A 14,616-nucleotide genomic window follows, 5' to 3' on the forward strand; every position below is an offset into this window, starting at 1 on the left:
GACAGGATCTACATCTTATTGTACAGGTTACGATAGGAAATGTGGGACTGAAGGGTATTTTAGACAGTGATAACCACATCACAGTCATATCAGAAACAGCATATAAAAAGGTACAGAGCATCATTGTAGGCCAGTTATGTCACTCAGAAAGACAAGGATAAAAGGTGCATTAATTGTCAAAGACATGGAGGTACAACTCCTATCGCACCTACTGTTCAAGTGTCGGGGACATAAACTTTCTTGGTTTTGCCAAATCTGGCTATTGACTTAATTCTTGGCATGGATTTCCTGAAAGAACAACAAGCCATATTAAATATTTATAGAAGAAAGGTCATGTTGCAAAAGAATGCTGTCAATTGAATATGATCTGAGGAGTGCACTATTGTCTTAAGCTTAGTTATGCTGATAGAGACGAGGAAGAAGTAAAAAACTGACATTACAATCAAAACTTGTGTGAACAAGATGAAGAAGAGTTGAGAGAAAATGTGAAGGACGCAACTGAAGAAAGGATACAGAAACTGCAGAACATTACAGGGAAAGAGAGAGAAGATTTACGAAACATTATGTTAGCCAATGCAAAGCTATTTTTACTGAAGATTGACACTAAGAAGAACGTTCAGTATGCACTCTGCTTATGGAAGCACAAGAAATTTTTGTATCACCATATCCCATATGGCAACGGCCTTGCCGCAGTGGATACACCGGTTCCCGTGAGATCACCGAAGTTAAGCGCTGTCGGGCGTGGCCGGCTCTTGGATGGGTGACCATCCAGGCCGCCATGTGCTGTTGCCATTTTTCGGGGTGCACTCAGCCTCGTGATGCCAATTGAGGAGCTACTCGACCGAATAGTAGCGGCTCCGGTCAAAGAAAACCATCATAACGACTGGGAGAGCGGTGTGCTGACCACACGCCCCTCCTATCCGCATCCTCAATGAGGATGACACGGCGGTCGGATGGTCCCGATGGGCCACTTGTGGCCTGAAGACGGAGTGCTTATATCCCATATCCTTCATGTACAAGTACAAAGTGTTTGTTGAAATCACACAATGTTAGATGATGGTATAATTAAGCCTGCTACATCTACATACACTCAAAGTGGTGGAGAAAAAAGATGGTTCTGTACAGCTTGTCTTAGATTCATGACAAATAAATTCAGTATTGAAGCCAGAGACTGACAGGCAACACAAATTAGAAGAACATCTACAAAATTATCATCGAGTGACTATTTTGGTCAATTGACTTGTGGTACAGCTACTGGCAGATACCACTGCATCCAGATTGTCGAAAAATGTGTTCCTGGCATTTGGTAGAGGCTATCAATCAGGTGTCTAACATTTGGGTTAACACTTTCAGCACCAGGCCTATTTTATGTACCCATCCATAGATACCAGGCAGTTTCACCAACATTTAAGAAGTCATTGAATAAAATCTGCTTATTTGATAGTGGCTCATTTACTACCATATCAAATGTGTGCTTTTTTGCTTTAATACTATCTGAAAGAAACTTCACTGGAATTCATAGTTCTGAGTTATAGTTGTAGATCACTTAAGCGTTTTTTAGAATTTAGAAAAGTCATATGAAGAAAAAACTCAAAATTTATTTTTAACTAATTTTGTAATATTACATTATATCTTACTGTCTGTTTACAGTTATTCCACATAAATTTCACACGGAATCATATCGTTTTAACGTAGAAAATTTTGGAACAAGGTTCCAGGCATAGTACATCATCACACCCTTTACACTGGTAGCATGTTTCTTTGAGAGAAGCCTTGTCACTCTCTTTCTTGCTTCTGGAACTGCACACAGTACACAAAAATTTGTGTGCTGCACAATTTTGAGCAGTGGTATTCTGTTGCAAATTAATGAATATGTACCTTCAAAAATACCACTATATTCAAAATCTTCTGAATCACACACTACATTATCTGGAGTGTCCCTACCGTCAATCAAATCCGCGATTCCTGAATCTAATAAACCTTGATGAAAGATGATTACTAATAAAATCACTATACAAGGAATACTGAGAACGCAAAGACAAATTTTAACTCGAAACTAACGCTGTAAACCATGGAAATAAAAATAGAAGAGGGTGTCAGTTTAGACTTGCGCCGTATGTAGTTTTGAAGGCAGAGTGGGCATGGCCTGCAGCTATCTCAAATAGCCCAAAACATTAGTAGACTACTGTATACGACTTCTTCTCGTTCATTATTTCTGTTGTGTATATGTAACAGCTCTTTTTAAATACTAAAAATTACTGATCTTGTGTAAATAACGTGGGGTTAGGAAGCCAACTTGGAAAGTTTTCCTGTTCTTAAACGCGTATTTGCTCTGATAATAAGACACGTTAAGTCCCGTTAATGTAACTTGTTTTTTCTTGATATATTTCGAATAACCAAGAATGGATGGTTTGTGATGTGAAGGATACTTTCGTAATCCATATAATTCCACTTCTATTGTATTTGTATCGGTAGAAAATGAAGCTGGATCTCCGAAACTAAAGCTTATTTGCGTAATAGTACTGCCTTTTGTTCGTTACATTTTCTGCTTTGGGCTTGTATGCGCAACAGTTTTGTTGTTCACGTTTGCAAAATATCTTAGCTATGTGTTCTTTGTTAGCCCAGAGAGCTTTGTGGGTTGGACTGATAGGAAATCTAAACACAAACGACAGAAATAAAACCACTACAATAAAAGTGTATTGCTTGAAGGCTCCACTTTGGAGTGAAATGTAATTCCTTTAAACTTCAGATTACGATCAGATCGATTAGTGCACCTGTACATGACGCAAGCTGGCATTTTTTACGAAACAAGTACATCTCCACACAACCACAGCACCAGGTGTTGTTCTAGATATGACAAGAAAAATCGATAATTACCCCCAATTGTTGAAAGTGGGCATGGGCTCGTCAGGGTGAAGTCACAAGGAGGTATAAATGCGGTGAACCTAATGTGTATGGGCTACATAAGACGGCAGACCACGGGTTCAAATTTGTGACATAATGATAGCTCCATTCTATTTTTAACTCTATTCTTTAAACAATACCATACAGCAGTGCCATCTATGGAAGCATTTTGTTTTAGAAATCTGTAAAACGTGTAACACCTGTTAAAGTAGCGTTGCAGTGTTTTGTACTAAATTAAATACTGCAGCCGGTAAAATTTATGGGCCTGGCGCGACCCCTAGACCCATAAATCTTACGGGTTTGGCGTTAGAGTGGTAACATACCTTCAGCTGCCTTTATATAAATGTTGGACAGTGTTCAGAACGATTCTCTTAAACAGCGTGTCACAATTATGTGCTTGATCTCTTGATAGCAGAAGCAGCGTGAGATGATTATAATAAAATCCTGAACCAGGTCCTACAATATTTCAAAGAACACAATGTAACAGCAAACATCAGTAAGTCATGTTTTGGGACTTCGCGAGTCAAATTTCATGGAGACGTATTTACGGCAGAAGGGATCTCTCAGTACCTGGAAAATATTAAGGCTATTGCAAAATTTGTCATACTGACAACGAAAAAACAAGCCAGAGGCTTTCTTGGGATAGTTAATTCCTACAAGAGATTTATAAATATGACCGTATTAGCATCACCACGACCCTGCCACATCACTGGCAAGAAGACTCCCTGCTCTTGGGTTGCCGTGGAGCAGGCACTCCACAAGATAATCAAAGCATCCAGGAAATGGAAGGAGCAATCTGACAAGAAGGTGCAAGTGCACATAGTCGATGTTAGGCAGAAAGTCCCTGTAAAGTCTTTCAGGCTCTCGAATAAACAGAAACAGATTTGCCATGATATTTTTCTGAGTTTACACTGGACCTGTGCACATCCGATGTACGCACCCCTGAATGCGGTAGAGCTGGAATATATTAAAAGTAACAAGTCAATGGGACTGCATCACATTTGTCGCATCAAGTCTTTTGTCGGGTAAAGAGAGATGCTACAGATTCAATTACGATCAGATTACTTTGTTTCAGTCTACTTGTTGTTGTTTGGTAAGAATCTTTAGTGTTAGTATGTGGGTGCTTTTAAATACGAACGTGTACCATCCTAGGATTATGATGATTAATTAATTGTGGTCCCATTCAGTCAGAGAGAATCTGGTTGTGAAGTATAATTTCCATACTTGCTTGTTGATAGTATTGCGCTGATAAAGAAGATGAGAGGATATGCTGCAGACTTACCAGAGTAATTTCTGTGATAAAACTAAGTGACATAGGTCATATGGAACTGTGCTCTTTCTATTATGTCGTTATTTGTATCAGCTAGAGTGAGAATTTTTTTTTTTCATTTACTTCAAGTTTGGAGAATCCGTGTCGTTTCCCTTTCCAAGACATAGTCCTTTTTCACTTTTGCTTAGAGTCGTTGCTGTTCAATTGCTGTGACTGCCCACACCTAAGTTGCGTGTTTGCCCATGTTGTGTTTTCACCGGCATTTTTATTGCGCCAACGCCATGGATGCGTATCTGAAGCAATCTTAGTTATTGAGTTTGATACAGGCTAACGTAGTGTAGGACAATGATCATAGAGTATTCCTGGAGTGACCCATATCACACTACATGTACGATGTGGTCGGTTTCTTTTTCGTGGAGCACTGAGATTGGTTGCACAAATAGTGAAGACATTCAGAATGTTGACCAACCACGTAGCATGGAAGAAATTGTTTGAGCGAGTGTAGGGATCATGCAGACCACACACTATGAAATGCAGGAATCTTTCCTCAGAGTATATCAACTGTCAGCAGAGATCTAAGCACACCAAATTAAATTTTTGTATTTGAGAGTTGATATGATGTCGTTGATGCGGACTATGAGTTTCAGGAAGCAGGAAATGTGAGGTTGGCAGTTACTGAGAAATAGGCATCCCATATCACGCCACTAATTATGCCACGAGATTGGTGAACCGGAACAACGGTTTTGTAACCAATGTAATCCAGCCATATGAAAGTTATGAGTATGTTTTAACTGGAGGTATGTGACCACAGGTTTGCAATTATAATTTTTTACTTCTTATCAACACAGTGGCGTGATCAATATCACAAATAATATGGTCATGTAGGCTTAATGTAATTTTTTTGTTCCTGTGTTGTTGTTATTTGTGTGTGAGAGAAAATGTTCACAGATTGTGCAGCTGGTGTATCTGACTGTGGACATCCCCACAGGGAATGTTCTACTCATGAAAGCTTTGAATGATGTCATCTGTGCTGATGCGTTGTAATTTAATATATTTGCACCTACCTTCCTGTTATTTAATTTCATGTTAACATAGGTAATTCTGGTATCAGTGGGGATGGGAAATAGTTAAACTTAGTTCTTAGGAGGTGATGGTAAATATGTGGGTGAGGTATGTTAGCTTCATGTACAGACACTGCTGCATGGTCAATAACGAATTCAGTAGCATCAACAGTCACTGAAATTTCACGCCTTACACACATAAAGGCTTATTTTGTACTTGAGGACCACTGTCTACCTATTCTAGATACTTTATGTTGTGTACATAGTTCCGCGTAGTCAGCGCGTACATAACTTTCCCACTAGAGCACGCCCCGCTAAGCACAACAGCGCAGGCGCAGCGCTCGTCCGTCTCCGCACTACGAGATGGCGCTGCCATAGAGAAGGACCAAATTCTACTTCCGCCGATCCGCGTATTAATATGTAACGCAGCCAATGAGATTGCTGCTAACGTAGAACCTTTTCTCCTCGCAGATCACACTCGCGCAGTGATACATGAATGCGCGAGGTATTATAACGAGTGTACAGACCTCCGATTATTCTGTCTGCATTAGTCTGTACCAGTCTGTACGAGTTCTACATTTGTCTGTACCAGTGTATAGTCAAGTTTCAGTCTGCGCCTAATAAGATTACCATATCCCTGTACATACCCATGAAGATAAATGTATAGACACTTTTGTCAAGTATCAGAGATATATGTGAGAATAAGACTAACGTACCAATACCAAAGGAACTTCAGATTGTCAATTGTAAATAGCATCCAGAACCAAGTTAAGTAATTTTTATGCTTGTTATAATTTTAATAAATGTGTGTGAAAATTAATCAAGTTCTGTTTAAAGTTGGTCACCGTCAATCTGCTACTCTAAGCGTGCCAGTGGCATTTCAATCGTCTGACCTAACGGCAGAAGATAAACACGCCACAATAAGACCACGAGACATATTGCTGACACTCGCCTACTTCGTTAGAGCGACAAGTCAAATAATCTGATGGTGTGTATGCTGAATGTCTTACAGTACGCACACCACACTTTATAAGCACTTATATTTATATAGATTTTAATTATATCCAAATGAATTCATTTTTTGCATATTGTCATATTCACTGGTTGTTTCTTTATGATTTTGGGTAAAATCGTTGTATCTCAGTCGCTGATATGGCATATGTGAAATATGAGCAGACTTGGACCTGCCCCTTTGCTTTAAGGACACGTGACACACACAGGCAGCCTAGCACAGACGGACAGGCGTTTCAACAACACAGCAGTGGGGTCAGGAGACGACACATCTGATGGCAGGCCATTGACCCACAGTCTGGGCGACTGACAGCGGCTTTCGGAGCAGATGGACTCTCGAGACATGTGGCCTTGACTACCTGAGTGGTTTCAGAGAGAGACAGAATCTGATTGAGGATGAATGTCCCAGAGGGACGATCTGGTGTTGACAAACACCTGACAGAGCAGCTCACCTGGCACCTGGGGCAGTGCAGCCACATAGCACACACCTTTGGCTCGCCAGTGTCCGGAGGATTCCTGAGAAGCTTAACACCTCTCTGACAAGACTTTACCAGGACCCAGTACAGGGACAGGTTTCTGTGTTGACGTCATGCAATGCACATTCGTACCTTGTTGATACCTGAGTTCATGTGATTCAGCCAGACTGTAGCCAAATGCTGTTGTGCACTATTAAATAATCTACACTGAAGAGACAAAGAAACAGTTACACCTACTTAATACCGTGTAGTGCCCACGCGAGCACGCAGAACTGCCACAACAAGACGTGGCATGGACTCGGCTAATGTCTGAAGTAGTACTGGAGGGAACTGACACCTTGGATCCTGCAGGGCTGTCCATAAATACGTAAGACTACGAGCGGTTGGAGATCTCTTCTGAACAACACGTTCAAAGACACTTCAGATGTGCTCAAAAATGTTCATGTTTTGGGGAGTTTGGTGGCCAGGTTTTAAACTCAGAAGAGTGTTCCTGGAGCCACGCTGTAGCAATTCTGGACGTGAGGGGTGCCGCATTGTCCTGCTAGAATTGCCTAGTCTGTCGGAGTGCACAATGGACGTGAACGGATGCAGGTGATCAGACAGGATGCTTACGTACGTATCACCTGTCAGAGTCGTATCTAGGCGTATCAAGGGTCCCTTATTACTGCAACTGCACACGCCCCACACCATTACAGTCCCCTGCTGACATGCAGGGTCTATGGACTCATCATGAGGCTGTCACCATATCCGTACACGTCCATCCCCTCGATACAACGAAACTCGTCCGACCACCCAACATGATTCCAGTCATCAACAGTCCAATGTCGGTGTTGACAGGCCCAGGCGAGGCGTAAAGCTTTGTGTCGTGTAGTTGTCAAGGGTACACGAGTGGACCTTCGGCTCCGAAAGCCCATATCGATAATGATTCGTCGAATGGTTTGCACCCTGACCCTTGTTGATGGTCCAGCATTGAAATCTGCAGCCATTTTTGGAAGGGTTGCCCTTCTGTCACGTTAAACGATTCTCTTCAGTCGTTGTTAGTCCCATTCTTGCAGGATCTTTCTCCGGCCGCAGCGATGTCAGAGGTTTGATGTATTAAAGGATTCCTGATATTCACGGTACGCTCGTAAAATGGTCGTATGGGAAAATCCCCACTTCATCGCTACCTCGGAGATGCTGTGTCCCATCCCTCTTGCGCCGAATGCAACACCACGTTCAAACTCAGTTAAACCTCGATAACATGCCATTTAGCAACTGTAACCGATCTAAAAACTACGCCAGACACTTGTCTTATATTGGCGTTGCCGACTGCAGCGTGTATTCTGTCTGTTTACATATCGCTGTATTTGAATGGACACGTCTGTACCAGCTTCTTTGGCGCTATGGTGTATAAAGCACATCTATTTTTTCTGCTTCTGACAATATCACCTTCTATCAGCTAAGAAAATGGAACAGAGCAGGACTAACTAATTATCAAATTGCACTTGGATGGCATCAACACGGCCGGCTGGTATGGCCGAGCGCTCCTAGCCGCTTCAGTCTGGAACAGCGCGACCGCTACGGTCGCAGGTTCGAATCCTGCCTCGGGCATGGATGTCTGTGATGTCCTCAGGTTAGTTAGGTTTAAGTAGTTCTAAGTTCTAGGGGACTGATGACCTCAGATAAGTCCCATAGTGCTCAGAGCCATTATTGAGCATCAACATGCCTGTTGGGCTACTCCACTTTACTGCATACACTTTGCTCCTCATGGAGCCATGAATACCTTAATGCCAATCTTTTGAGCTAATCACAAGCGAGAAAGTGAACTTCAAGAACTACAATGTAGACAGGCTGCTGTCAGAGAACGAATATGTTGAGTCAATCCTGCTGTCTGTCAAAATGTCATAATTGCAACTAGAGATTGCTGCGCTGCCCGTATGGCGACGAGAACCAATCGACCCAGTCGATTCTGTCATTGACAGAAAGGAAGGATGGTCAGTATTGCCCGCTGCTGTCCAATACTCAGTGGCGCAACTGCAAGGAGGTCCTTGCTGCCGCTCACAAGCTCTTAAACAATACATCTGTGCCGCATATCCATCTCTACTTTGACGGTTAGTTTAATTGAAAGTGACATATGCAGTGAAGTGAGGAGTGGATGTTGTGAAGTCACGTGACGCTTTCTTACTGCTGCAGTCACAACTCTTGAGTTTTTCAAATCCTCTCATGCCAGTAATGCGCCCTCTTCCAAACTCATTGATTTAACGGCACGTTTTGCGCAGACATCTGAGAGGCATCCTGCACGTCTGCTCAAGTTATACTGATCCATTAGCTTCGGTTTATGGCGACAACGGGAGCCGCAGCACATTTTATCGGTAGGTGGTGTTGCGCCGCGATATCGACGTTGACCTTGAAATCGCGGGACGACATGATTCAAATGCTACTCATTTCTGCAGAACATACTAATGCACATGTCCTGTGAATATGAACGTCCTATCTCTAGTCGTTCAAGGTGTTCTGCTTTTTTTCTGACCGTGAGTGTACATGTATCGTTGTACACGATAAAGACATTTCAGGTCTCTGTTGCTATTATCAGTGAATTTATCTCCCCGGATTGGTGTCTGACTGTCTCTGCCTCTCGTTTCAGTGCGTGAGTCTTACAAGAAACATGCACTAATTTTGGATAAAGTACATTAAGCGATTTCCCACCTTTCAACATGTATGGAGCTGCATCTCTGCACATCAGTGGAACGCTCTCTTTTTTTACTCCATCTGGACACTGTACCTTAAATCCACCATTAATAAATCTAGCAAATGTTGAACTATTCGTTGATTTCAAAGGGTGGCCGAGCGGTTCTAGGCGCTTCAGTCTGGAACTGCGTGACCGCTACAGTCGCAGGTTCGAATCTTGCCTCAGGCATGGATGTGTGTGATATCCTTAGGTTAGTTAGGTTTAAGTAGTTCAAGTTCTAGGGGACTGATGACCTCAGACGTTAAGTCCCATAGTGCTCAGAACCATTTGAACCATTTGATTCCAAAGGTTTGCAATAAACTGAATAACATTTAGATGCAGCTTCAGAGTCCAACTTGCCCACTACTAGATTAGTGATAAAACGGCTCACAGCATCCGTTGCCTCACCATCGGAAATCCATATACGTGATGTGCCAATGTCAGCCCACGCTGTTTCTAATATGTCAACGTAGCAAGAATTCAAGTAATTCTTCCTGAGAGCGGAGTAGTCGGGAATGTTGCGGTAGCAATATTTCTGTAAGAAATGTTTGAATTCAGGTAGCTGAAGTTCGTTCCAGGGTATGTTCCCTGCAACCAACGCAATGCCGTGGTTAACTTAAAAGCAGCTGACGGTTGCACATTGTGAAACATTTGAGAACAGGAGAGCAAAGAATTTAAAATGAATCACTGTCTTTCGCATCGAACTTGTGCAATTTAGCTTTGAGTGTAACGGGATTGACGACAATATTAGAAACACTATAATGAAACTTGTTTTTTCGTTTCTTGCTGTGTAACGAAAAGGTATGGGACTTACGAGAATGTATAACAATACCGTAATAATATTAAAATATGTAAAATTAAGGAACATACTGTGAAATATAAATTATACCTCAAAATATGTAAAAAATGGATTAAAACTTTGAAATAAGGGTCCTTTCAGTGTAATTCATCAACATTTTATGTTTTTTTGTAACTGTATATAAAAGACAGTACATGTAATTACATAAAGTATCTGCTGGTCTTATATTTTTTATTTTTGGGTTGAAGTTGGGAAAGTTAAACTCCTTTTTCCATTTTCATTAAGATTGATTAATGTATCTGTTAATGAGAAATTCAAATTTTAGTTTGTCTGTGTCCCACTTCCATGTTTTAAATGCGACATTCCCCAACTAAAAATTTACTACAAGTGGAGGTTTGTGAAAGAAGGTAAGTCCTTTGGGTGTCACCTTTCTCTGTCTTTAGTCATTCAGATAATGCGGATGTACACAGTTAGGTCACTTATCTAGTTACGAACGCACTATGACCAATATGATGCTCATTACAGAGGGTTGAGAGTGGTTAGGTACTGAGTTACATTGGAATCTAACTGCACACAGCAATTCGAGGTGACGGGACTGGTCTTGTGTTTTGTGGAAAGGTTTGTTGGACAGTTACGGACGCAGATGGGTGAAGGGAAGGTCACCAACGGGAGAGAGCGAAAAGGCATCTTTACTGGTGTAGGTTCTGAGAACAACGAAAGGGCGCAGGTGCAGGTATATCGGCCAGTGCTGGGAGACTGGATCAACGGTTTCTATATCTACATCGATACTCCGCAGTCTACCTTAAGGCTTGTGGTGCAGGATTCCCCATACCATCACCAGTCGTTTCCTTTTCTGTTCCACTCGCAAACAGAACGGTAGAAAAACGGTTGTATATATTCCTTTGTTGTTATCGTTGTGGTCTTCAGTCCAAAGACTGGTTTGATGCAGCTCTCCATCCTACTCTGTCCTCTGCAAGCCTCTTCATTTCCGAATAATTACTGCAATCTACATCCTTCTGAATCTGATTATTATATTCACCTCTTGGTCTCCATCTACCATTTTTACCCTCCACACTTCCCTCCAATACTAAATTAATGATCCCTTGATGCCCCTTCCTCTAGTCAAGTTGTTCCACAAATTCCTCTTCTCCCCAATTCTATTCAGTACCTTCTTATTAGTTACGTGGTCTACCCATCTAATCTTCAGCATTCTTCTGTATCACCACATTTCAAAAGCTTCTATTCTCTTCTTGTCTAAAATATTTATCGTCCATGTTTCACTTCCATACATCGCTACACTCCATACAAATACATTCAGAAAAACTTCCTGTCACTTAAATCTTTACTCGATGTTAACAAATTTCTCTTCTTCAGAAACGCTTTCCTTGCCATAGCCAGTCTGCATTTTATATCCTTCATACATCGATCATCATCAGTTATATTGCTTCTCAGACACCAAACTCATCTATTTCTCGAAGTGTCTCATTTCCTAATCTAATTCCCTCAGCATCACCTGATTTAATTTGACTACACTCCATTATCTTCGTTTTGCTTTTGTTGATGTTCATCTTATATCCTCCTTTCAAGACGCTGTCCAATGTCGTCGGCAAACCTCAAAGTTTTTATTTCTACTTCCTGGATTTTAATTCCTACTCCAAATTTTTCTTTCGTTTCCTTTCCTGCTTGCTCAATATGCAGATTGAATAACATTGGGGATAGGCTACAATCCTGTCTCACTCCCTTCTGAACCACTGCTTATCTTTCATGCCCCTCGGCTTTTATAACTGCCATCTGATTTCTGTACAAATTGTAAATAGCCTTTCGGTCCCTATATTTTACGCCTGCAACCTTCAGCCTTCCTCCGTACAAGCCCTAATTTCTCGTATCTTATCTTCGTGGTCCTTACGCACATTGTATGTTGGAAGCAACAGAATCACTCTGCAGTCAGCCGGCTTTCTTAATTTTCTCAGTAGTGTTCCTGGAAAAGAATGTTGCCTTCCCTCCAGTGATTCCCATTTGAGTTTCCGAGGCATCTCCGTAACACTTGCATGTTGTTTCAAGCTACCAGTAACAAACCCAGCAGCCTGCCTCTGAATTGCTTCGATATCTTCCTTTAATCCGTACTGGTACGGATCCCAACCACTCCAGCAGTACTCAAGAATTGGTGACACTAGCGTCCTACATGCGGACTCCTTTACAGATTAACCACACTTTCCTAGAATTCGCTCAAAAAAAAGAAAAAAAAGGCTATTCGCCTCTCCTACCACAATCCTCACAAGCTCATTCCATTTCATATCGCTTTGCGGAGGTATGCCCAGATATTTAAACGACTTGAGTATGTCAAGCAGGAGACCACTAATGCTGAATCCGAAAATTATAGGTTTGTTTTTTCCTACTCATCCGCATTAACTTATACTTTCCTACATTTAGAGCTAGCTGCCATTTATCACAGAAACACAAATTTTGTCCAAGTCGTCCTGTATCCCGCAAAAGTCACTCAATGTCGACACCTTCCCGTACATCACAGCATCATCAGCAAAAAACCGCATATTGCTGCGCTCCCTGTCCGGCAAATCATTTGTGTATCAGTGAAACTACCCAATATGCTCTTACAGTCTTAGGCGCTTTCCGAAATTGTGAAAGTATGGAATCTGCCCTTCTCCCTTCATCCATTCTCATGTGAGAAAGGCGCAAGCTGTGATTCACACGAACGATGCTTTCTAAAAGCATCTTGATTCGTGGACACCAAGCTTCTCGGTGTCAAGAAAATTTATTATATTCGAAGAATATGTTAAAGTATTCGGCAGCAAACCGATGTTACGGGTATTGGTCTGTAATTTTGCGGGTCTGTTCCTTTGCCCTTCTTATACACAGGAGACACCTGTTCTTTTATCCAGTCGCTTGGAACTTACCGCTGGGCTAGAGATTCACGATGAATGCAAGTAAGTGGCAAAATCCGTAGAGTACCCTTTGAAAAACCGAATTGGGATTCCATCCGGACCTTTGTCTTATTTGCATTCATTTCCTCCCATTGTTTCTCTACGCCTGGGATGCTTATTACTGTGTCGTCCATACGGAAGTGTGTTCGATGATCAAACGACGCAAAGGGTGGCAGCCTGGCGGGCATGGCCAGAACTGTAGGGCTTTCCCCAGACACGAGCAAGACTCTTAGTGGATCACAGTACGTTGTCCAGCAACTGGCGGCAGAGTTTTTACAATTTCTTTATCTGAGTGGCGATTGACCGGTGCCATGGTAGCAATTGATTCCTGTTGAAGAGAGTGCATTCTTCATATTCTACATGTACCCAACCGATGTTTTTCCATGCATCTTCCTTCGAGATCTGTAAGGATCATGAAGACATTTCTCCTTGATGGCTAAAATGGGCTGGCGCGACAGGACACCCTACACGCTGGGGCCGGGATAGCCACTGCGCTTTTTAGGTGTCACATAGGCACCTATGACGAGCGGTTTCCACGCGATCAGAGAAACAGTGTCTTGACTGGAAATCCAACGGCGACATCAGAATACGTACCGAAGGGCACCTGTTCTCTCTTGCAGACAGCGATAGGATTGCAGGATAGAAACTGCCCGTTTTCTTGTGGGAGGGTGCGCTGAGAGAGGTGAATCATGCAACTGGCTTAAAAAAGCTCTGCCGCGTTTCAATTGGTTGTTTTAAGTTTTTCCGTGAGTACTCTACTTGCTGTGTTTTTAGAAATACGCTACTGGCCATTAAAATTGCTACTCCAAGAAGAAACGCATATGATAAACGGGCATTCATTGGACAAATATATTATACTAGAACCGACATGTGATTACATTTTCACGTAATTTGGGTGCATAGATCCTGAGAAATCAGTATCCAGAACAACCACCTTTGGCCGCAATAACGGCCTTGATACGCCTGGGCATTGAGTCAAACAGAGTTTGGATGGCTTATACAGGTACAGCTGCCCATGCAGCTTCAACACGATACCACATTTCATCAAGAGTAGTGACTGGCGTATTGTGACGAGCCAGTTGCTCGGCCACCATTGACCAGACGTTTTCAATTGGTGAGAGATCTGGAGAATATGCTGGCCAGGGCAGCAATCGAACATTTTCTGTATCCAGAAAGGCCCGTACAGGACCTGCAACATGCGGTCGTGCATTATCCTGCTGAAATGTAGCGTTTCGCAGGGATCGAATGAAGGGTAGAGCCACGGGTCGTAACACATCTGAAATGTAACGTCCACTATTCAAAGTGCCGTCAATGCGAACAAGAGGTGACCGAGACGTGTAACCAATGGCACCCCATACCATCACGCCGGGTGATACTCCAGTATGGCGTGGCGATGAAGAATACACACTTCCAATTTGCGTTCACCGCGATATCGCCGAACACGGATGA

At 42.3% G+C, this 14,616-nt stretch overlaps 1 pseudogene; it reads left to right on the forward strand.

The window, feature by feature from the left end:
• Positions 1–674: 674 nt before the first annotated feature.
• On the forward strand, positions 675–792 carry LOC124709258 (annotated as a pseudogene).
• The last annotated feature ends 13,824 nt before the right edge of the window (positions 793–14,616 follow it).

The sequence above is a fragment of the Schistocerca piceifrons genome, chromosome 7 (assembly GCF_021461385.2).
Source record: "Schistocerca piceifrons isolate TAMUIC-IGC-003096 chromosome 7, iqSchPice1.1, whole genome shotgun sequence".
NCBI classification, from domain to species: domain Eukaryota; kingdom Metazoa; phylum Arthropoda; class Insecta; order Orthoptera; family Acrididae; genus Schistocerca; species Schistocerca piceifrons.